This window comes from Aquarana catesbeiana, linkage group LG01 (assembly GCF_042186555.1).
Source record: "Aquarana catesbeiana isolate 2022-GZ linkage group LG01, ASM4218655v1, whole genome shotgun sequence".
NCBI classification, from domain to species: Eukaryota; Metazoa; Chordata; class Amphibia; order Anura; family Ranidae; genus Aquarana; species Aquarana catesbeiana.
In genome coordinates, this window is record NC_133324.1 from 519,159,876 (window position 1) to 519,184,954 (window position 25,079).

A 25,079-nucleotide genomic window follows, 5' to 3' on the forward strand; every position below is an offset into this window, starting at 1 on the left:
TCTTCCTTTGTTCTCTGGAACAACGTGCTTTCTAAGCCGCTTTGGTCGTTGTCATAGGTATTGCTGTCACAGAGGGGACTTAGGAGGGGAAGAGGTACAGGGTTGTTGTGTGGTAGCTCCTTTATGAGGATGTGATTTTGAAAGGGTTGGAAAAGAGAAGGACGACCATTCTCGAGGGTACTAGTGAGCAGGTTATTAACAGATGGCGGTTTGTGTGCATCTCCCAGGCAAACACCACCTATAATGACCCGCCCAAAGTCCAGTTTTAGGGCATATAGGGAGTTTTGAGGGCTGTTGATCAGTTTTCTTTGTGGACTTGCAAGATATCTCTCCCTAGGAGTAAGATTATCTGAGCCTGATCATCTAGTTCCGGTATGAGATGTGCTATGTGATTCAAGTGAGTCTGGTGAGCTGCTGCTTCTGGTGTGGGAATCTCTGATCTGTTGTCTGGCATCTGGTTGCACTCTATTATGGTCGGTAAGGGTAGGCATGTCTTACCATCCATAGATTCAATTTGTACTACTGGGGCCTTTAAGGTTTAGAATGTCAAAAAACATAGATCTGGCTAGTGACTTATTACTCTGATCATCCAAGATGACGTAGAGCTTGACTGCTTTGTCTCTGCGTCCTTTTGGGTAAACTCTCACTAGACAGATTTTAGAGCAGGATATGCCACCTGCACTTCCTTTGCAGACTTCAGTGCACTGTGAAGTGATTGCTATGGTGTCTGTACTAGAGTCTTTGGTCTCCCCGCCTTGCTCCTTGTCCATATGAACAGATGGGAAAGTTCTTGGTGTAGGCCTTGGGTGTAGAGCTGTGTTGTGCTCTGTGCTGTCACATTCTGTACATTTGACACTGACCTTACAGTCCTTGGCGAAATGTGTGTATGAAGAGCAGCACTTGTAACAGATGTTGTTCTCTTTGAGGAAAGCTTTGCGATCCTGGATGGTCTTTGTCCTGAAGGCTCTGCATTCCAGAAGAGGATGTGGCATCTTATGTAGAGGGCAGAACTTAGTAGGGTCGCTGTCTTGATCCTCTGGCTGAGACTCTGCAAATCTGTCGGAAGAAATGTTAGTTTTGTGCACTGCTACTGGAGCTCTGAGTTGTTTAGGGCCAGAAGAAGTGGTATAAGACACTGGAAAAATGAAGCTGGGGTCATCTTTCATTCCTGCTTGTCTGTCTACAAAGTCCACAAACTCACTAAAGGGTGGAAAAGGTACATTGTGTTTTCGTTTGTAGTTACAGCCATGCGTAATCCATCTTTCGTGTAACTCATAAGGAAGTTTTTGTGCTAAGGAGTTAATACCTCTAGTAGAGTCAAGATAAGAAAGGCCAGGTAAGTCTCCTTCTGCTTTAGCAACTTGTAACTCCATACATAGGTCACTGAATTCTCTGAGTCTTTGGTAACCTCTGCTAGGTATTTTTGGGAAGTCTTCTAGCCTTTTAAACAGTATACTCTCTATAGCCTCTGGTGAGCCATAACATCTATCCAGTCTGTTCCAGATGTTTGTAAGGCCTATCTCAGGGTGGTTTATATTAATGTCTCTGATTCTTTTGGCATGTTCAGCAGAATCATTGCCAAGCCACTTTACGAGGAGTTCTATCTGTTCCCTGCAGGATAGATCTAGATCTTGAATGACACTCTGGAAAGCGGATCGCCATGCCCTGTAGTGTTTTGGGCGATCACTAAATTTGACAAGTCCTTGGGTAACTAACTCTCTTTTGGCCAGGAACTTGGCAAAGTCTACAGTAGCCTGATTGGCATTGGGGTAGGCTGCTGGTGTATTGTGGTGCGGTGTAAAGGCATACCTGGTAAAAGTCTCTTCTTTTGGCGCGCTGGGTTCAAACATGCATAAAGTAGGCAGTTCGTACCAGCTTGTTGCATACACCTTTTGGAGTGAAGACTGGTGTTTGATGCTTGTATGAAGGCTGGGTACCTTGTGGAGTAGAAGGTTTGGTTGGAACTGGAAAGTCTGGAACTCTGTCAGATTTTTCTTGCTTGTAGCACTGGGGTCCAAGGTCCTCTTGTTGCTGCTTTATTTGATATGACTCACCGACGTCATGTTTAATTTCTTGTTGTGGGATGCTGCTTGGGTCACAGTGCTGGTAGACATAATCTGACGTGCGTTGCGAAGAATCTTGTTGGTCCTCTTCTAGACCCGGTATGCTGCTGCCTAGTCTTGGTTCATCGTAGATGGCTTCTTCTAAAGCTTCTGCTTCTTCAATGGCGGCGGCAACGTCTCTTTCTACTGCCAGCTTCTCCATGTTAGCTTGCTGCAATTTCAGAGATGCTTCCTGCTGGGCTAGCTCTACTTCCAGGCGTACTCTTTCTTGCTCCAAGCGTACTCTCTCCTTCTCTCTCTCTTGCTCCCGTCTCACCTTTTCTGCATCAAGGCGGGCCTTTTCTTTTTTCATCTGCAACTCTTGGTCTGCGAATGCGGCCCTGGCTTTTGCTGCTTCGGCTTTTGAACGGGTAATAGCTGCTGCATTTGCGACGGATGACTTAGATGAGCTTGCTCGTTAACATGTTTTGTAAGAAGATATCCCACTGTGAGACATGGCTGCTGGGAAGAAGCTGTCTTGCTGTATAGAGACCGTTCTAGTGTCGATGCTGCTTGACAGAGCAAGTCTCTGTGTAGCGCAGCTGCTTGCTTCACCTGCAGCAGTCCTGTTTCTTTAAGGCTTCTGACTGTATGGATACTGCGTAGCCCCAGGCTGTACAGACTTCTGAAGTCGGTTTATCTTCCCTTCAGAGGTCAGTTTAAAAATTTCACTGTTCTGTCTCTGGGACAGCTAGCTAAACATTCTTATCCCAATAACTGTAGATACCATATTTCTTTGATCTCAGTTTTATTAGAACAAGCCAGGTGAAACTACAAAATAACAGAAATAGACTTCAATAAGTACAATATCACATACAATACAGCATACATTGCAGAAACAACGATATACAGTACAAGATGAGATAATAAAAGCGTACTTTTTAAGTTCTCTAAGGGGTGATGATAGATTGAGAAACACATGCCTTGCTTCCTGCAATGTGTTGAAAAGAATGGTGGATGGCTCACTTTATGTTAAGATTCTACCCAGAATTCCCTGCTTGCTGACAGCTTCCTCAGCTACACATACAATAAACAATTAAACAGAACTGCAGCAATACCAAAACGGAACGCTAGATGGAGCCTGCACACAACATATGATTGTCTTAAGTAAATTATACATTTTGCATGTAAATTTAACAACACAGGTACAAATAACCAGTATAAAACATCTGGTGGACAGAACAGCCGTCACCGAAGGAACAGGGATGCACGCCCATCATATGATAGGCAGCGGGCGGTAAGAGGTTATGGGCGGAAGTGACGTTTTGACATCACTTCTGCCCTGCAATGATATGGAGATGGGTGGGGGCCATCTTCCCCTCACTTGTCTCCATGTCAGGCCAGAAGAAGGATCAGAATGCCTCCACCGCTGCCGACGGCCCCAGTAAGTGGCGGAGGGCACCAGAAAGCAGCGAGAGGGGGGTACCCCTCTCCCGCCACCGATAAAAGTGATCTTGTGGCTAATCCACCGCAGAGACCACTTTTTTCTGAAACCAGACGGCTCACTGAACAAGAGGATACTGGGGTTATGGCAGCTAGCTGTTGCCATAACTACAATATTCCTTTTCAAAGTACCACTGTACAACGACGGTGGGCGGTCCGGAAGTGGTTAACATTAATTTGGTGAAAAAAAACTCAAAAAGGGTCTCTTCAGAGCCTTCCCATATGATGAAGATATCGTCGATGTACCTGAGCCATGTGAAGATATGGCCCAGGTACTCGACAAGATCCTCACCACTGAAAAGGAACCGCTCCCACTCCCCCAGGTACAGATTGGCGTAGGATGGGGCACACCATCAATCAACTAACACTATTTGAAGATTCCATATTGGTCACTATTGATGTTGAGGCTTTACATAGCTCGATCCCACATGGTAAAGGATTACTAGCTGTACAGAAGGTACTACAACAAGGTTCCAGATATGATAAGGCACTTAATGACTTCATTTTGAATGGCCTGAACTATATGTTGAATCACAGTTATTTTTCTTTTGACGACTCCCACTACCTCCAGGTGCAGGGCATAGCGATGGGGACATGTTTTGCCCCATCCTACACCAATCTTAACTGGGGGAGTGGGAGTGGTCCCTTTTCAGTGGTGAGGATCTTGTGAGTACCTGGGCCATATCTCCACATGGCTCAGGTACATTGACAATATCTTCATCATATAGGAAGGCTCTGAAGAGACCCTTTTTGAGTTTTTTTCACCGAATTTATGTTAACTACAACCTCAAATTTACTATGACACATAATGCCAAGTCGGTCACATTCTTAGATGTTCGAATAGACTGGAATCAGACAGGAAATTTGAATAGCACCTTGTATAGAAAAAATACTGCTGGAAACACAGTGTTACACGCAGATAGTTTTCACCCAATCCCCCTAAAAAAATTAATTCCCTATGGACAATACCTTTGCTTGCGCAGAAACTGTTCCAATGAAATGTCAGTTAAACTAGAAGCTGGAAAACTTCAAAATAGGCTGCTTGAAGATATCAGCCATAACCCCGGTACCATTATGTGTAGCCGGCGGCTGGCTTTTATGAAAGCATTCCGATCGACTCATGAACCGCTGGAATACTTTCCGAAGTGGTGGGCCGGTGCTTCTAGGGCTTACCATTTCCGCCGGTACGCCCAAGATCACTTTTATTCCTATTACAAAGAATGTAAACATCCCTTGTAATAGCAATAAGGTTTACAGATCCCCTTTTATGAAGAAATCTGATGTTAAAAAGACTCCAAATCTCTTCTTTACCTTTAAAAGCAAAAGATCAAAAAAAAAAAAAGTTTTATATTTTGCTTTAAACTGACAGGGCGGACGTCCCATCCCGCCGGTGTTTCTCGGGCTCACCGTTTATGCCGTTTCGCCCGAGAGACGAATTGGGGAGAGCGACCGTTTGCTCCCATAGGCGATCAAAGAGTACATAAAGCAGAACACCGGGATTTTCAAAAAAGACCCCATTAGCACACCCCCCATACAAAACACTAAACCGTTATTACATTTGTGAAATTTCTTACCGTTTAAGAGATATGACTGAATTTTCAGGAAGTCAGTTTTCCTGATTTAAAAAATGCTTCATCTTTTCTGGCAAGGAGAAGGTGTTAGAACAGTGATTGCATCATATCCTCTTCTCTCTCTCTAACTGTAATCAGACTACATTTCCCATGAATCCTTGGGATGGGAGTGAATGTGGGAGGTACGTTAGGCTTGTACATGTAAATGTGAACTCGCCCACTTCAACATAAATCATACCCCTCATTCTGCAGTCAGCCAGCCATACATAACACATGGTATGATAGGGTACAGCCTTATAAATACAAAGCATTTTAATATAAATGCATATTAATATAATATTAATTTAATGCATTTAATAAATACATTTAAATTAATACATTTAATATAAATGCAAACTAGTGCGGCTTATCAGTGGCCACCAGTGCCGCATGTCAGGGACCACCAGTGCCGAATGTCAGGAACCACCATGTCGGGGACCACCAGTGCCGCATGTCGGGGACCACTAGTGCAGCATGTCAGGGACCACCATATCAGGGACCACGAGTGCCGAATGTCAGGGACCACCAGTGCCGCCTGTCCCTGACCATATCAGGGACCACGAGTGCCGAATGTCAGGGACCACCCTGTCGGGGACTACCAGTGCCCAATGTCAAGAACCAATATGTCAGGGACCACCAGTGCTGAATGTCAGAGACCATCAGTGCCGCTTGTCAGGGATCACCATGGCAGGGACTACCAGTGCCGAATGTCAGGAACCACTATGTCAGGGACCACCAGTGCCCCTTGTCAGGGACCACCAGTGCCGCTTGTCAGGGACCACCAGTGCCGAATATCAGGGACCCCCAGTGCAGCATGTCAGCGACCACCAGTGCAGCATGTCGGGGACCACCAGTGCCGCATGTTGGAGACCACCAGTGCCATATGTCAGGGACCACCATGTCAGGGACCACCAGTGCCGAATGTCAGGGACCACCAGTCCTGCTTGTCAGGGACCACCAGTGCTGAGTGTCAGGGACCACCAGTGTCGCTTGTCAGGAACCACCATGTCAGGGACCACCAGTGCTGCTTGTGAGTGACCACCATGTCAGCGAACACCAGTGGCGCTTGTCAGGGACCACCATGTCAGGGACCACCAGTGCAGCATGTCGGGGACCACCATGTCAGGGACCACTAGTGCTGTATGTCAGGGACCACCAGTACCGAATGTCAGGGACCACCAGTGCAGCATCAGGGACTACCATGTCAGAGAGCACCAGTGTCAAATGTCAGGAACCACCAGTGATGCTTGTGAGGGACCACCATGTCAGGGACCACCAGTGCAGCATGTCAGGGACCACCATGTCAGGGACCACCAGTGCCGCTTGTGAGGGACCACCAGTGTCACTTGCCTGGGAACACGATGTCTGGGACCAACAGTGTCGCTTGTGAGGGACCACCATGTCTGGAACCACCAGTGTCATTTGTCAGGGACCACCATGTCAGGGACCACCAGTGCCGAATGTCAGGGACCACCAGTGCCGAATGTCAGGGACCACCATGTGCAGGACCACCAGTGCAGCATGTCGGGGACCACCAGTGCCGCATGTTGGAGACCACCAGTGCCATATGTCAGGGACCACCATGTCAGGGACCACCAGTGCCGAATGTCAGGGACCACCAGTCCTGCTTGTCAGGGACCACCAGTGCCGAGTGTCAGGGACCACCAGTGTCGCTTGTCAGGAACCACCATGTCAGGGACCACCAGTGCTGCTTGTGAGTGACCACCATGTCAGCGAACACCAGTGGCGCTTGTCAGGGACCACCATGTCAGGGACCACCAGTGCAGCATGTCGGGGACCACCATGTCAGGGACCACTAGTGCTGTATGTCAGGGACCACCAGTACCGAATGTCAGGGACCACCAGTGCAGCATCAGGGACTACCATGTCAGAGAGCACCAGTGTCAAATGTCAGGAACCACCAGTGATGCTTGTGAGGGACCACCATGTCAGGGACCACCAGTGCAGCATGTCAGGGACCACCATGTCAGGGACCACCAGTGCCGCTTGTGAGGGACCACCAGTGTCACTTGCCTGGGAACACGATGTCTGGGACCAACAGTGTCGCTTGTGAGGGACCACCATGTCTGGAACCACCAGTGTCATTTGTCAGGGACCACCATGTCAGGGACCACCAGTGCCGAATGTCAGGGACCACCAGTGCCGAATGTCAGGGACCACCATGTGCAGGACCACCAGTGCCGCTCGTGAGGGACCATCATGTCAGGGACCACCATGTCAGGGACCACCAATGCTGAATGTCAGGGACCACCATGTGCGGGACCACCAGTGCTGCTTGTGAAGGACCACCATGTCAGGGACCACCAGTGCCGAATGTCAGCTACCACCAGTGCCAAATGTCATGGACCACCAGTGAAGAATGTCAGGGACCACCATGTCAGGGACCACCAGTGCCGCTTGTCAGGGTCCACCAATGTCACCTCCATGTCAGGGATCACCAGTGCAGAGCGGGATTTTCACCAGTAATTACTTGTATATACACAGCGGGGATCTCCCGCAATGTCAGGGATAGTATACGAGAATGCCGCTCGCTGATCTCCTGCCCCCCGCCGTTATAGGAACAGTGCGCTGTCAATCATAATAATGGTGGGGGTCCGGAGATCAGCGAGCGGCATTCTCGTATACTATACCTGACACTGCAGGAGAACCCCGCTGTGCCATACAAGTAAATTACTGATGATAATCACGCTCTGCACGGAGATAGCAGGTGGGAGGCGGCGAGGGGGCGGGGATGGAGTGGGGGAGGGTAGAGTGTCAGGGAGGAGGAGGGAGTAGAGAGGAGAAGGAGAAGGAGGACACCTCCTCCATGGGAGGCACAGGCTGGGGGCTTGGAGACCCTCTCCGCCCACCATATGTCTGCTTCCTTCCTGCTCGGCTTTACAGAGGACTACAACTGGGTGTATCAGACCGCTGGCTGAGCTGAGGAGAGGGATAGTAGCCAGCAGTCTTACAAACAGGAAGTCAGCAGGCAATAGCGTTTTTTCAGCAAGTTCAGCAGCAAATTACAGAGGAACTACAGAGCTCAGAAGAACATGGATGGCAAACTTGGTGAAGGTAGGAGATCAGCAACAAGGGCATGTAAAAAAAATTTTGGCCGGAGTTCTGCTTTAAAGGTAAAGAAGAGATTTTTGAGCCCAGATCTTTCCATAAAGAGGACCTGTCATCCTTATTTCTAATATAAGTTATGTTTACATTCCTTATAATAGGAATAAAAGTGAAAAAAAAAAAAAATTAACCACTTGCTGACCATCCTCCACAGTTGTACTGCGGCAGAATGGCACGGCTGGGTAAATGACGTTATGTAACGTCGCTTCCCCTTGCAGCCACTAGGGGGCGTGTGCGGAGTCGATGCGAGTGCCCGGCGGTCGCGATCACCGCCGGGCTCCCGCGATCACCCCGGGCACATGGAGAACCGGCATCTGTGTGTGTAAACAGACATTTTCTGGTTCTCTGAGGAGAGAACAGACAGATCGTCTGTTCATGACAGTAATCTCTCATCTCCCCTGCACAGTCCCCTCCCCCCTTCAGTTAGAACACACAACAGGGAACACATTAACCCCTTGATTGCCCCCTAGTGGTTAACCCCTTCACTGCCAGTGACATTTTTACAGTAATCAATGCATTTTCATTGCACTGATTGCTGTAAAAATGCCAATGGTCCCAAAAATGTGTCAAAATTGTCCGACATGTCCGCCATGTTGCAGTCCCGATAAAAAACGCAAATCACCGCCATTACTAGTAAAAAAAAAAAATTAATAATAAAAATGCCATAAAACTATGCCCTTTTCTGTAGACGCTATAACTTTTGCGCAAACCATCAATATACGCTTATTGCGATTTTTTATTTTTTTTTTTATTTTTACCAAAAATATGTAGAATAATACATATCGGCCTAAACTGAGGAAAAAATAGTTTTTTTGGGGGGGTATTTATTATAGCAAAAAGTAAAAAATTGTGTTTTTTTCAAAATTGTCACTTTTTTTTGTTTATAGCGCAAAAAATAAAAACCGCAGAGGTGATCAAATACCACCAAAAGAAAGCTCTACTTGTGGGAAAAAAAGGACGTCAGTTTTGTTTGGGTGCAACGTCACACGACTGTGAAATTGTCAGTTGTCAGTTAAAGCGACGCAGCGCCAAATCGCAAAAAGTGCTCTGGTCAGGAAGGGGGTAAAATCTTCCGGGGCTGAAGCGGTTAAAAAGAGACAGTGTAAAAATAAAATAATTAAGAAACATTATTATTTTTTTTTTTTTTAAGCGCCCTTAACCCTCCATGCTCACGCACAGAAGGGAACACATACATGAGTGTAGAGTAAGAGCAATAATTCTAGCGCTAGACCTCCTCTGTAACTTCAAACAGGTAACCTGAAAAGGCATTTAAAGCATCACCTGAGACAGATGACCCACGTGTGCGCAATTTTAAAGCGTGACATGTTAGATATCTATTTACTTGGTGTAACATTATCTTTCATATTTTACAAAAAAATTGGGGTAAATACTGTGTTTTTTTTTTTTTTATTTCTAAAAAATTGCGTTTGCAAAACCACTGCACAAATACCGTGTGACGTAAAAAACTGCAACGATCGCCAATTTATTCGCTAGGATCTCTGCTAAAAAAAAAAAAAAAAAAAAAGTATAATGTTTAGGGGTTCTGATTAATTTTATAGCAAAAAATACTGATTTAAACTTGTAAACAAAAAGTCTGTTCATCATGTGGTTAATATGGATAATGTGGATCTTTTGTCAGCCACCAACACCTTGAGATGCTGTTAGGTAGTATAGTACAAAAAAATTAAATAAAATTAAAACCTCATAAATGCCATCTGTTAAATCTGTCTATTTAAAATTCCACAGAATACCTTTGGCATTTAGTTACAATATTAGTAGAAGCCAGACTGAACCCAAATTAAAGTTAGCGCCGGTTCACACTAGAAGCGTCACGACTTGCAGGTTGCCTCACCGAGGCGACCTGCACACGACTGCCGCGGCGACTTGCAAGACGACTTCTGTATAGAAGTCTATGCAAGTCGCCCCCAAAGTAGTACAGGAACCTTTCTTCTAAGTCAGAGCGACTTGCGTCGCTCCGATTAGAACGGTTCCATTGTACAGAACGGGAGGCGACTTGTCAGGCGGCTAGGTCGCCTGACAAGTCGCCCCCGTGTGAACCGGCTCTTAGGGGCATTTCTGGCATGAGCAAGGTCTTACTGGCAGTTCATAGATGGATTTGTTCATTGTAAATGTGGTGGACACTGTGCTTGCCAAAATCATTGTGGACCAAGTTTAACCTCTTATTCTGGTAAAATGGAAGCAAGGGAAACCCTAAAACAAGTCTGGGGTGGAGAATAATGATTTGATATAAGCATAGGTGTGCGCAGCCTATTGCATTAGGGTGTGCACTACAAAGCTCAAACCCTCTCACTTTTGAGACAGAGAAAGGGACTGAGGACAGAGATTCCCCAGTCCCTTTCTATGTAGGTTTAGCTGCACCATACAGTGAATGAATGTTAAGTGCTCTGTGCTGAGCGGCTCCCTGGTCATTCACACACTGAAGCTTAGTAAACCGAGTTTACTATTCTTCAGTTATGAATGGGTACAGTGAGTGATTGATCACTCATTCTGTTTATTTAGAAAAAGAAGGGGTCGGTAACTGATATATTTACTGGCCCCTTCCCTGCTCTCCAATCTGAAATGATACCCTGCAGCATTCATTGGGAGAGGAGGGAAGCCGCACAGGGTGATTAGGGCGTGCCCAGGAACACCCGTCACACCCTGCGCGCACGCCTATGCATATAAGGTTGCAATCTCCCAGCTAGAGCATATAGCAAAAGAGAACTCTCTAACATCTAGCCCATATTCAACTCACTTTCTGTTACAGGGTGACAATAATTTCACTACTGTGCAGGTACGTTGCCACCATGTCACATGCGCCTCTGGTGGAAACGACAAGCTGCTGTGCCAAAACATTGTGCAGGTATGGTCAACAAACAATATCAGAAATCTGGACAACGATGAACAGTTGGATGCTGGAGCTAGTGCATGTAAACAGGAAATTGCTGATCAAAGCTGGAAGAGATCACAGCACTGAAATACAAAAAACCTAAACATTTAAAAGAAAAAATTATAATAATAATATAGAATTTTTTATGGTGCGCAGTGCTTTAGCAAACTAAATGTCATTTAGTTAGAGTTTACATCTACTTTAAATCTAGGACCCCAGCACCGCAAAAAAAAGAGAGTGTTTACAATTAGGCCACCATAACATGAAATAAAGCAGTTGGATTTTGCCTTTAACATTTACTAGAATTATTGATATCACAGAAAAATGTTGTGGGGGCATTGTTTTAAGCCTGTAAAATTCTAACACTCCCATGAAACAACAGTTTAGGGAATGTGCAACAATAATAATCTTCTGCTCCATCTGGCTAAGCATGTCATTGTTTTTAATGTTGATACTAGAGCACATACTGTAGATGACTGTCTGGAACCTGTAGCCTTGAAGCTGGCCATATTATATAAACTGTTGCAGATGCTACCTAGACATTTTACAGAAAAATATTAATAATAGCTTTGTTACAATATCTTTTAGGAAGAGTTTACAGATTTTTGGGGGAAAAACAAAAAGCAAAAAAAATGACCATGAGATTGATTAGTATATATAAAAAAAAAAAACAAAAAACTTTCAGCATACCTCCCAACTTTTGAACTTCAGAATGAGGGACAAATGAGGGAGTAAGTGAGCTGCGGTGCACGTAACAGCAAAATGTGGGTCTGACCAAAGTCTTAATAGTGGGAGGGGCTTAAGGGGTGTAGTTATACAAAACCCAGCCCTCTTACCTCACACCCCCCCCCCAGCTCTCTCACCAATGCCCCCACCTTAGCTTTGTTAGCAATTCCACCCCCCCACAGCTCTCTGACCAATGCCCCCCAGCCCTCTCACCAATGCACCCCCTTCTCTCCTACTAATGCCCCCCTCCAGCTCTCTCACCAATGCCCCACTCCTCTCTTAGTAATGCCTCTAGCTTTCTTAGCAATGGCTCCCCCCCGGCTCTCTCTCCAATTCCACCCTTCTCCCTTACTAATGCCCCCAAGCTCTCTCAACAATTCCCCCCCTCCTCTCTTACTGATGCCCCCCCCTCCAGTTTGCAGACAGATCTTCTCCCAGGAATCCTCAATTGGTGCTGTTTGTGAGAACACACATTGCACCCATTGAGGATACCACTACTGAGTGGAGCCCAGGGCTGGAACTTGTTCCAACCCTGGGCTCCGAGACTTCAGCCCAATTCCGCAGGACCCCGGGACTTGCTTCAAATCGTGGGATGGTTGGGAGGTATGCTTTCAGTGAAGACTCAATTACTTTTTGTCATGACAAGTGAGCAGTTGTAAGGGCATTTTAGAAATGTGAAATCATTGCCCTTGGGTCAGGTCAAAAAAACTGAAAAATCTTGTGTTTCTGCATATACTGTATGTACAAAACAAAATTACAGTGCACACATTCAAGAATGACATTTCCTGCAAGACTAGTTAAAAACACCTGAACATATTCAAAAAAATACAGGGGTTTGGTCACACTATATGGTCATATAGTGCTAAGTCCACTTACTGCAACAAAGTACCCCGAATTAGTGGGTCCTACCCTAGTAATAGAATGGAAGATCCTCTTCATTACCTTTTTATTTAGTGGCCACCAGTGCATAGGAGGAATCCCCTTCAGTTCTCCCACATAGAGGAGTTCAGCTCCCATGGTTGAGACACGGGATCTTCCATTCTATTACTAGGGTAGGACCCACTAATTCAGGGTACTTTGTCGCAGTAAGTGGGCTGTTAGGTTCAACTTTTAAATAAGTTGCTTTAAGTTTATATTGCTTTGTCAAATCTTAGCCCTTAAAGAAATAGACACGGAGCCAGGAGTGTCTGTGTCTCATTCCACGAGCCGTGAGTGCCCCGCAGTGAGTTAACTGTCTTGTTTTATTGGGTCTTTTATATATTTGGTTATACAATCACAAATATCAAAGTACAATATAGATATCAGCTAATAAAAGCAGTTGACAGATAATTTCTTGTCAGCAGTCAAAGGTTACAATAAAAGCAGTTTCATCGAGAATAATGTGTCAGCAGACAAAGGTTAATTTCATAAGAGACTGCAATCATAGGCATTATATTTTATAAAAGATTTACACGTAGACATTCAGATTAAGTGAGAACTCTAAATCAAATCCCTGACCCTATCAATTTCCCCCTTTGACATCATCCTCTCCTTCCCCCTGGGTCCTCATGAATAAGTTCTAGTCAGTTTTTCCCCAGAGTCCTTTCCCTGATCGCGAGCTGTCAGAGGGGCAAAACCCATCCCCCTAGGTATTACCAACATCTTAAATTCGAGAAGAGGAGTTTTGTAGGAGTAGGGTGATGTCAATACACATTTATCAGTATGCCCTGTCTATTCTCCTAATTTTCCTATTTATTTTCCTGTATACACATATATTTGTGATTGTAAGTGAAATTAATATTAAAATAATAATAACCATTGGACTTAACAACCAGTGAAAGGTATTGGTTGCTGTAGAAGACATTCCACTAAATATTTCCCACCAATGTGGTGCAGTACCTTTGTCAATTATTGCAGATACGAGGTTATTCTGTAGGGTATGTTCTAGTGTTTCTATGTGTCGTCTTAACAACTCTGATTGTTCCAAAACCTGTTTTAGTGGGTCTAAAGAAATTATAAAGGGTGTAGTGTCAGTGAGATTATGTACCTCATAAACAGAAGAGAATACCTTATCGTCGTCTGGTTCAAAAAGATAGGTGTGGTTAGCCCATTGTAATATTTTAATCTTTTTTATACATCCCGCAAACGGCGCCGATTTATTTAACGCTAACATGGTGCGGTTGTCATTAGTAATGATACAAATATGCTGGGGTTCTATTTCTATGAATCTATTGTTCACATTTATTGGTGTTCTTTGCATTTTGCATATACTAGTTTGGTATTTTAACAAGCAAGGTTCATATACTGGGGAGCTTCTGCCACATACCATTCCCTTATTAGTTCCTTCACATAGATTTAAATCATGGGTTCTGTTTCCTTTATCTACATATTTCCCATATATTTCTGGATACCAGAACTCGTCTTTAATTACTAGTGGCATGACCACTATTTTACACATTTCTATTACATCTTCTACCCGGTATGCTTCAAACCTTCCTACACACCATTTATCCTCACATTCTACCTTATCCCCTTTTACTTGGAACCATACACCATCATCAGTTAGACCTTTAAAATATTTCATCCAGGTATGATCATTTCCCAACTGTAGTTCAGTCCTGGCCCTATTTATTTGTATGTGATAGGATAAGAGGTTAAAAGAGCACTGTGTGAAATTTACAAACTGTTGACTTTGATTCCACAGCTGGAGCTCTGCTCCTATAGTGTGATTTATTAACCCTCCCAAAAATTGTAATAGGGGTATTTCTTGCAGTTGGGTTTCAAAAGCGGTGGGTAACCATTTGCTTGTAATAGTCAAGCTGTCAGCTATGTGTCCCCCTGCATGCTTCCATCTGTTATTCATTTCTTCTATCTCGACCGAGTTTAAAATTCCCATTCCTGTACCTGTTAATCCTAATAGAGTATCATACCATTCTCGCTTATACCTACATCTATATGAAGTGGTCGCCTGTGTCCTTTAACAGTGTAATTACCTACATCATAATACTTATTCATCTCATATCCTGAATCATTTGCTACTTTAGGATCATCTATAACCCATTGAAAATTTGCTGTTTCCTCTACCTCTATTACATTAATACCAGGAGTCCATGCATGTATTTGTAAAACAACAATCTTCAACAGAAAATATATAAGTAGATATTTCATCATGTTGTTTTCTCGGGTTGTTTCTTGCAGTGTGATGCGTGTATCCAGGTAGGTTTTCCTTCCAGCTTTACTGAAGTGGCCGTGGTCAGAAGCACTTGATAAGGACCTTCAAACCTTGGCTCCAATGTCTTTCTGGTGTGTTTCTTTACATATACATAATCCCCTGGTAGCAGAGTATGTGTACCTGTTATTGAATTAGGGTCTGGAAGAGAAGAATACCCACTTTTGTGGATCTTAGTTAGACGTTGTTGTAATTGTATCACATATGCAGTCAAACTATCACATTGCAATTGCATACTCTGTGGAAAGTATAAACCTAATCTAGGTGCACTACCAAAAAGTATTTCATATGGGGATAATCCTGTTTTTCCTGTAGGGGTGTATCTTATGGAGAATAAAGCCAAAGGCAGACATTCAGGCCATGGCTTGTTTAACTCTTGCATGGCTTTTTGTATTTTTAACTTTATTGTCCCATTTACTCTCTCCACCGATCCCGAACTCTGTGGGTGGTAAGGGGTGTGAAAACTTTGTTGAACCCCTAACATGGTCATCACATTCTGCATGATTTCTCCTGTAAAGTGTGTTCCCCTATCTGATTCTATGGTTTCAGGATGACCAAACCTAGGTATTAACTCAGTGATCAGTTTCTTAGCTGTGGCTTTTGCTGTAGCTGATTTTACTGGATAACTTTCGGCCCAACCTGAGAATAAATCGACACACACGAGGACAAACTCAAAGGGGTCGCTCTTGGGCATTTGTATTTAGTCAATTTGCAGTCTCTGGAAGGGGTATTGGACCCGGACCTGGTGTTTTCGTGAGGTTTTTACTCTCTGTCCTGGGTTATTCAGGAGACAGATTTGGCAGGCTGCACAGTAGTTTCTTGCAGTACTACTGAATCCAGGGGCGAGCCATCCTTGGTTCACAATCCTATACATGGAATTGGAACTAACATGTGTGGGTAGGTGAACTGCCGCTGCCATTGCTGGGTACAGAGAGGCAGGTAGGCATACTTTGCCTCCTTCCCTCCATACATTGTCAAGGTCTGGTGCTGCTCCCATTCTGACCCACTTATCTTTCTCGCTCTCCCCTGCTTGCTCCTGTAATTTACTCAGCTACTGCCATGTTGGTTCTGGGATACTCACCTCTACCACTGCTAAGGTCTCAGGGCTTCCTTCCCCTAGAGCTGCCTGTTTTGCAGTCAAATCTGCAAATGCATTTCCTTTTGCCTCAATTGTTTTTGCGCTCGTGTGTGCCGCTATCTTCATAATGGCCACTCCTTTAGCCTTTTGAAGATTGTTCTAAAGCTTTTAATTCCGCTTCCTGTGCTGACATGTGGGCTGGTAAGGGCTATGCTTAAATCACCTGTGTATCAGTCACTACGGCATACCCTGTGTGATATTTACCCTTATCATCAGCAAACCTGCTGCCATCTATGTACAAAGTGTGCTCAGCGTTTAAAATTGGTGTATCTGTAACATGTGGGAATCCCATTGTCTCCTGTTCCATGAGCTGAAAACAATCATGTTCATCTACTTCTTTAAACAAAAGAGTGTCAGGTACCTCATTTCCTTTCTCACTAGTACTATTATTCCCCCTTGCCAAATCTGGTGACTGAAGAGGCAAAAAGGTGGCCAAATTTAAGGTTGTACAGCGCTAAAAAGTGACATTTGGAGGTAAGAGTAAAGTACACTGTAACCTCAATTGCCTAGCTATGGAAATGTGTTTGGGCTGTACCTGAGCTAGCGTGTGGTATCCATTGTCTACAATATGACACAATACCTAAAAACATACGCAATTGTTTGAAATTCCGTGGGGGTAACATTCCCTTTATCACTTGAACCCTCTCCTCAGTGAGATGTCTTGTACCCTGTGATATACAATGTCCCAGAAAGATAACTTTTTCCTGACACATTTGTAATTTGTTCCTATTAACCTTGCAACCCTTTTCTGCTAGAAATCGCAACAAATTAAGGGTGGTATCCAAACAAGTTTCCTTGTCCGGGCAGCATAACAATAAATCATCCACATATTGTAACAATACACAGGAATCTGGTGGTACCCATTCTCCCCTCAAGTACTGGATATATCTTGTGTGGTTTACGTTCTATGTCAGTATATGGGGATGGGATGGTTGAACTAAGATTATTTAAAATTTCAACATTTTTTGTTCTTCTGTCCTTCATATCCCAACCATCACAATCTGGATTATATTTTCACCCCTCTTCTTTTGCTCTATTTGAAACCTTAATTAAGCATTGAACCTGACGCATCCATTGCTTCTCTAACACCTCTCCTTGTCTGTCCCTTTTTATTTCACTCCATACATCCGGGTCTAAACCCGCTGCTCCTTTCACCTTAAATTTACGAAGGACATCCTTTAAGTCCCGCGCTTCATCTTCCCCACAGATGTTTTTAATTATCTGTGGCACTGTGTAATGTGCCACAATTCCCTGACGGTGGTAGCGTTTTGGGACACTTAGTGTACAATATAAAACACTTAACCGAGTTACACTAGTTCCTCGTTGCCTTTTCCTCCTAGGATGCCAGAATACTAAAAACCTCTCCTGAATGAGATTCTTGAAACCGAATTACTTTATATGCTAGTCAACTGACAAATATTATGACCAGACTGACGACTACAACATATACAAGCATTCCTTGAAGTGACCAGGTATCCGACTAGATCTCCGGACTTTATGGAGACCTTATTCCCCCCCCCCCCGTATCTGGGATCCCTCCTCAGACACTCTTATCCCTGCTTTTTTGGAGCAGACAGGGCTTACACTCACAACCCGTCTATGGTTTATGAACTAAATTGAATATCAAACTTAAGCATCAGACCCCCAAGCTCACAAGTTCCCAATCATGTGAGGTAAGGCGCATTCCGTTGCTTATTGGGATGATATTCTTTCAATTCATACCAACCTAGGCAAGGCTCATTCACTTTCTCAACAAGACAGACAGACAACAAACAACAAATAATTCCAGCAATATAAACCAAAATATGCAGTAATTCTAGACTCACCACTACAGAGGCTGGTGTTTTAAAACCAGGAGAACCGTAACTGACAGAACGGATAGGCACAAATCAGGGGAGCACAGAATATAAGAAAAATAAAGCTTTTTCTTACCTGCGCAGGTTTTCGATCTGTGGTTCCCGGAATGCCTGTCCTTTTGTTCCGTCAGCGTAGCTCAGCCACCTCTTGTAGTATCATCGGTGGGTCCCTGCTATTCGGGTGCCAAACTGTTAGGTTCAACTTTTAACTTTTAGTTGCTTTAAGTTTATATTGTTTTGTCAAATCTTAGCCCTTAAAGAAATAGACACGGAGCCAGGAGTGTCTGTGTCTCATTCCACGAGCCGTGAGTGCCCCGCAGTGAGTTAACTGTCTTGTTTTATTGGGTCTTTTATATATTTGGTTATACAATCACAAATATCAAAGTACAATTTAGATATCAGCTAATAAAAGTAGTTTCGACAGATAATTTCTTATCAGCAGTCAAAGGTTACAATAAAAGCAGTTTCATCGAGAATAATGTGTCAGCAGACAAAGGTTAATTTCATAAGAGACTGCAATCATAGGCATTATATTTTATAACAGATTTACACGTAGACATTCAGATTAAGTGAGAACTCTAAATCAAATCCCTGACCCTATCAATTAGTGGGTCCTACCCTAGTAATAGAATGGAAGATCCTCTTCATTACCTTTTTATTTAGTGGCCACCAGTGCATAGGAGGAATCCCCTTCAGTTCTCCCACATAGAGGAGTTCAGCTCCCATGGTTGAGACACGGGATCTTCCATTCTATTACTAGGGTAGGACCCACTAATTCGGGGTACTTTGTCGCAGTAAGTGGGCTTAGCGCTATATGACCATAAAGTGTGACCAAACCCCCGTATTTTTTTGAATATGTTCAGGTGTTTTTAACTAGCCTTGCAGGAAATGTCATTCTTGAATGTGTGCGCTGTAATGTTTTGTACTATTTGTTGGTCTTATAGCAGCACCATCTTGAATCTAAACACATTTTAGGATGTGCCCCCAAATATGTTTCTGTATATATGTAACCTGGTCTGCTGCTTCTTTAAATTTATCTGCTGACCATTTCCCCTGGTTGCAGGTTGCTACTCCCTGAACATACTGAACTGCAAAGTTTCCCCAGTACAGGAGCAGTGGCCATTTTGGAGAAGAGCAAGTGCTGAACAGGACCCTAATCAGCTGAAAGCCTGGGACTTGAGCCTACCTCTTGGATGGAGGGGAGAGAGAGCCAACATTGTGGTTTGAGCGCATGGTTGGCTGGAGCTACCTGAGCAGTGTCGAACAGAGTGAGCTAGGCTGCCTCAGACATTAAAAACAGAGCTCCACCCAAAAGGGTAAGTGCCGCTTTGAGCATTCCTCCCCCCCTTCTATGCCACATTTGGCATGTCATTTTTTTGGGGGGGAGGGGGAGCGGGTAGTTTTGATGGGTACCCGCTCCCACTTCCAGTCAGACCGCCTAGGAGATCTGACCGGAAGTTTTCCTTTCCCCTTCCCTCCCTGCAATCTTCTGGAACACATCACAGAACCCAGAAGATTGCCTGACCATTAAGGAGCTGCAGTGCGACTTGCGCATGTACAGTGCGCAACCAGCTATGAAGCTGCAAGCTGTCACAGCTGGGTGCCCACAGTTGTAATGCCAGGGCCGGGGCAAGGAGAGGGAGAGGATCGAGGGTTTGGGTGGCAACATCGCTGGATCGTGGGACAGGTGAATGTGTGTTTATTAAAAGTCAGAAGCTACAAACAACTAAACTGCATATCAACTTCAGGACCCACAGGAGAGATGAAAACTCCATCAAAATCCTAGAGACCACAGTACGTGTAATTTTGGGGCAAACAGAAGCATGTTTTAGATACAGCAAAGTTATTTTGAGAAATATATTCCTTAATTTAACACATAATTTACTGGTCTATAATTTGCCAACATACAATTTCTGTTTTGCTGATATAATTACTTTTTGTATATTATAGATGTCAGGTTTTCACTATGAGCAGAGCTATATGCTGTAGCTATTAGTTCAAGGATTTTTCTCCCCTCCCTAAAGCCCTCACCCTTACATTTTAACCACTTCAGCCCCAGAAGGTTTGGCTGCTGAATGACCGGGCCATTTTTTGCGATTCGGCACTGCCTCGCTTTAACTGACAATTGTTCAGTCGTGCAACGCTGCACTCAAACAAAATTGACGTCCTTTTTTTCTTATAAATAGAGCTTTCTTTTGGTGGTATTTGATCGCCTCTGCGGTTTTTATTTTTTGCACTATAAACAAAAAAAAGTGACAATTTTGAAAAAAAAAAACAAAAACACAATATTTTGTACTTTTTGCTAAAATAAATATCCCCATTTTTTTTCTCAGTTTAGGTGGATATGTATTCTTATACATATTTTTAATAGAAAAAAAAAAAAAAAAAAAAAATCGCAATAAGGGTATTGGTTTGCGCAAAAGTTAGAGCGTCTATAAAATAGGGGATACATTTATAGCATTGTTTTTTTTTTTTTTTTACTAGTAATGGTGGCGATCTGCATTTTTATCAGGACTGCGACATTATGACAGACACATCGGACACTTTTGACACATTTTTGGCATTTTTGGGACCACTGGCATTTATACAGCGATCAGTGCTATGAAAATGCACTGATTACTGTAAAAAGGTCACTGGCAAGGAAGGGGTTAACACTAGGGGGCAATCAAGGGTTAACTGTGTTCCCTCTCAGAACAGAACAGGGAAGTGTGTGTTTACACACACTCATCCCTGTTCTGTCTCTCGTGCTCGCTCGTGGCCGGCAGTCATAGCGACGAGCATCGCGCGCGCCTGCTATCCCGATCCTGCGAGCGAACATATAGCTACGGGATCGTGCCGACCTGCCGCAGTAAAATGACGGCAGTTGGTAGGCAAGCGGTAATTAAACAAAATTCCCAATACATACCTAATTTCCAGGTCTCTCCTGGCCCAAAACATGATGAGCAGGGTTCTCTTTTTCTTCTTCCAGCTTCTCATTTCCTCCAGCAGAGGGCAGCTCTGAATGCTTCTGAGAATGGTGGTGAAAAACTGAAAATTTCCTATCAAATACTTACTGTAATTTTCCTTTCCTGGCTCCATGGCAGCATCCGTATGGGTCAGCCCTGTCTCCATAATTACCCTATAGGACACCTCACATAAATCTTTGCTCTGGCCTACCAGCCATGTTCCGTATCTAGCCTACACCAAGCATTGGCGCCTATCAGGAAAGGAAAATGATGGTAAGTATTTGATAGGAAATTTTCAGTTTCCTGACAGGCTCCATGGCAGCATATGGCATACATGATGGAAATAACTCGCCATACACACCCGGGTGGGCAAAATGCTGAGCAAAGGAACCAAATCTATTTAACACCGTCAACTGACAGTACTTGCAAACCAAAATTAACAGATGACAAGGCAGCTGGCTCAACACAGTAGTGAGATACAAATGTGTTGATAGAAGACCAGGAAGCCGCTCTACAGATTATTTCAGGAGCGACATGTCAAGAAGCTGCCCAAGAGGTTGAGATACTCCAAAAAATATCAGATTGTCTAAAGGGAGCCGTGACTTCCAGGTATTGTTTCAGAGTGCGTCCCGCATCAAGAGGATGGACATCCTGATTTTCCATTGACCTAAAGGTGGGAAGCATAATTTCTTGATTTTCATGGAAAACTGTGGTCACTTTAGGGTTTGACCCCAACATGGGAATCAACACTGCTCTGTCTGGAAAAAAGAGTTAGAATAGGCTCCTTCGAACCCAAGTTTCTGATTTCTCGCTTTTGGCTGAAGTGACAGCTACCAGGAAGGTGGTCTTGAGTGTGTCTTGAGATCTTTCACTGAGAGAGGCTTGTCGGGATCTGATCCGAGCTTAGAAAGGAAATCCAGAACAAGAGGGAGGCCCTTGGGGAACCTTGGCTTCCTCTGAGGTCTAACCCTGATAGCACCTTTGAAAAACTGGCGAACAAGGGAGTAATTAGCCCATGAAACTCCTGTGAATGCCGAAATGACCGATACTTGTACCCAAAGTGAGCTTACTGCTGGGGACAGGTGTAGGTCTGTTTGTAGGAAGTTAAGGATGTCCTGGACTGCTGGAGTACTACAAGGATTCATAGACCCTGTTGGTGCTTTTTCTTCTGGCATTAAGGAGGGTCAGAATGGGCTCATCTGGACAACCTAGAGCCTCGAGCCTTCCCCTCTCAAGAACCAAACCCTAAGGTGCAGGTGAGAAGGACAGGAGTGCAGAGTTGTGCCTTGAGACAGTAGATCCGACCTGAGAGGCAGGGGAACCTAGTCTCGATAACTGAAGTGTGTTAAGAGAGGAAACCATGGCCTGTTGGGCCTGAAAGGGATCACCGCTATGACTTCCACCTTCTCTGTTCTGAGCGTCCAGACAGAGGCGTAACTAGAACCTTCAAGGCCCCAGGGCAAGAAACCATGATGGGCCCCCCTTCCATCCGAGCCCCGGGCTTCCAATTTTGGGGGGGTGTCCATGGACATCCTCCCAAAACCGTGCTTCCCGCATGACTCCTGGGACGTACATCCAGCACAATCACAGCGGCCTTTTACCATGTGATCAGCTGATCACATGTAAACAGACTTGCCGGTTATCCGCAGCCCTTTCCTCCCACACTCAAATCTCCTTCCTGAGTACACAGACTGCATGGGGCGGGGTCAGAGCAAAATCAGTTTACTGCAGCAGGTCACCCAGTGATTGCAATTGGTTGCCAGAGGACACAGCCTATCATTACCGCTCACTGACTGGTTGCTAGAGGTTACAACACATAATTTCTGCTTGTTGATTGGTTGAAAGAAGGTCACAGCACATCATTACTACTAACTGGTTGCTAGAGATTACAGCAAATCACTATTGTTCTCTGATTGGTTGCTACAGGTTATTGCACATCATTACCACTCACTGAGCAATCTCAAATAATTGAGCAAGAAAAGCAGCACATTAATACACATACTGCAGGAGACGTCAGAGACTGCAGACATACTGCACGAGATGGTCAGAGACTGCAGACGTACTACAGGAGATGGTCAGAGACTGCAGACATACTACAGGAGATGGTCAGAGACTGCAGACATACTACAGGAGATGGTCAGAGACTGCAGACATACTACAGGAGATGGTCAGAGACTGCAGACATACTACAGGAGATGGTCAGAGACTGCAGATATAGTACAGGAGACGGTCAGACTGCAGACATACTACAGGAGATGGCGGACTTACTACAGGAGACGGCGGACATACTACAGGAGACGGCGGACATACTACAGGAGACGGCGGACATACTACAGGAGAAGGCGGACATACTACAGGAGACGGCGGACATACTACAGGAGACGGCGGACATACTACAGGAGACGGCGGACATATTAAAGGAGACGGCGGACATACTACAGGAGACGGCGGACATACTACAGGAGACGGCAGAGACTTACTACAGGAGACGGCGGACTTACTACAGGAGACGGCGGACATATTAAAGGAGACGGCGGACATACTACAGGAGACGGCGGACATACTACAGGAGACGGCGGACTTACTACAGGAGACGGCGGACATATTAAAGGAGACGGCGGACATACTACAGGAGACGGCGGACATACTACAGGAGACCGCGGAATTACTACAGGAGACGGCGGACATACTACAGGAGACGGCGGACATACTACAGGAGACGGCGGACATATTAAAGGAGACGGCAGAGACTTACTACAGGAGACGGTGGACATACTACAGGAGACAGTTAGAGAACTTTCAGAAATGCACAGCTTTGCAGTTGTTCAACAGCTCAGGGTTTAGGATAGCATTCAGGCAGTCTATGGGGGAAGGACATACCTGGCCAGCTGGGCTCTTCATACACTTTTAGAGGTCTGGGGCGGGACTCCCACTCAAATCTCCTTCCTGAGTACACAGACTGCATGGGGCGGGGTCAGAGCTTTAGTGGAGCTCCTGGCCCCGCCCCTCTCTGCTGGCTGGGGAATACAGGGGGTGGGGCTCTCAGCTCCTACTACGGCCCGCTCCCTCCCGAGTACACAGGCTGCATAGGGCAGAGCAGCGTGTCAGTGAAGCTCCTGGCCCCACCCCCTCTCTGATCGCTAATACAGCTCTGCTGCCCGTGTCCCTGATGCACTCTGCGGTGCCATCATCGGGGCCACAATTTGCAGACAGTTCAGGGCAAACAGGGCAGCAAAGACTAGGCCCGGGGTAGATGCCCTGTTTGCCCCGCGTTAAAGACGGCCCTGCTCTCTGACAGGGGATAAGGGAGGACACACAGGCACAGCTGATCTTACGGTTCCCCCTTCTCCCCCCTCCTTCCTCCTGTGTGTTCCGCAGGAAATGTGAGCTCTTTAGCATCACACTTGGCTGCCCACGGAGCACACAGGAGAGGGAGGGGGGAGCCGTAAGATCAGCTGTGCCTGTGTGTCCTCCCTTATCCCCTGCCAGAGAGGACAGACACGATCTCCGCTCAGAGCCATAAATAGCAACCTCGCTGGGCCCCCCCGACAGTGGCGGAATGCCGGGCCCCGTCGCAAGTTCGATTGTTGCGACCCCGGTAATTCCGCCCCTGCCTCCGGAGAAACTGGAGTTTCACAGGCACTGGAGGAAAGGCGTAAGCCTTGTGGAACCTACATTGGTCCGTCAGAGCATCTATCCCATACACCTGAGGATCTCGGAACCTGGAGTAGTATTTGGCCAACTTGCAGTTGCATGGGGATGCGAAGAGGTCGACTTCTGGAGACACCCCCAGGGTCAGGAGCCACTCGAACACCTCTTTGTGGAGAGACTACTCATTGTTGTTCATCTGAACACACGAAAAAAAGTCCGCCTGTGCATTCTGGATCCCAGGAATGTAGACCGCTGAGATGTTAGACAAAATCCTCTGAGCCCAGCTCATGATTGGCTCCACCTCCTGTAGCAGGGACCAGCTGCGAGTTCCACCCTACTTCCTTATGTAGGCCACCGCGATTGTATTGTCCAACCTGAGCATCA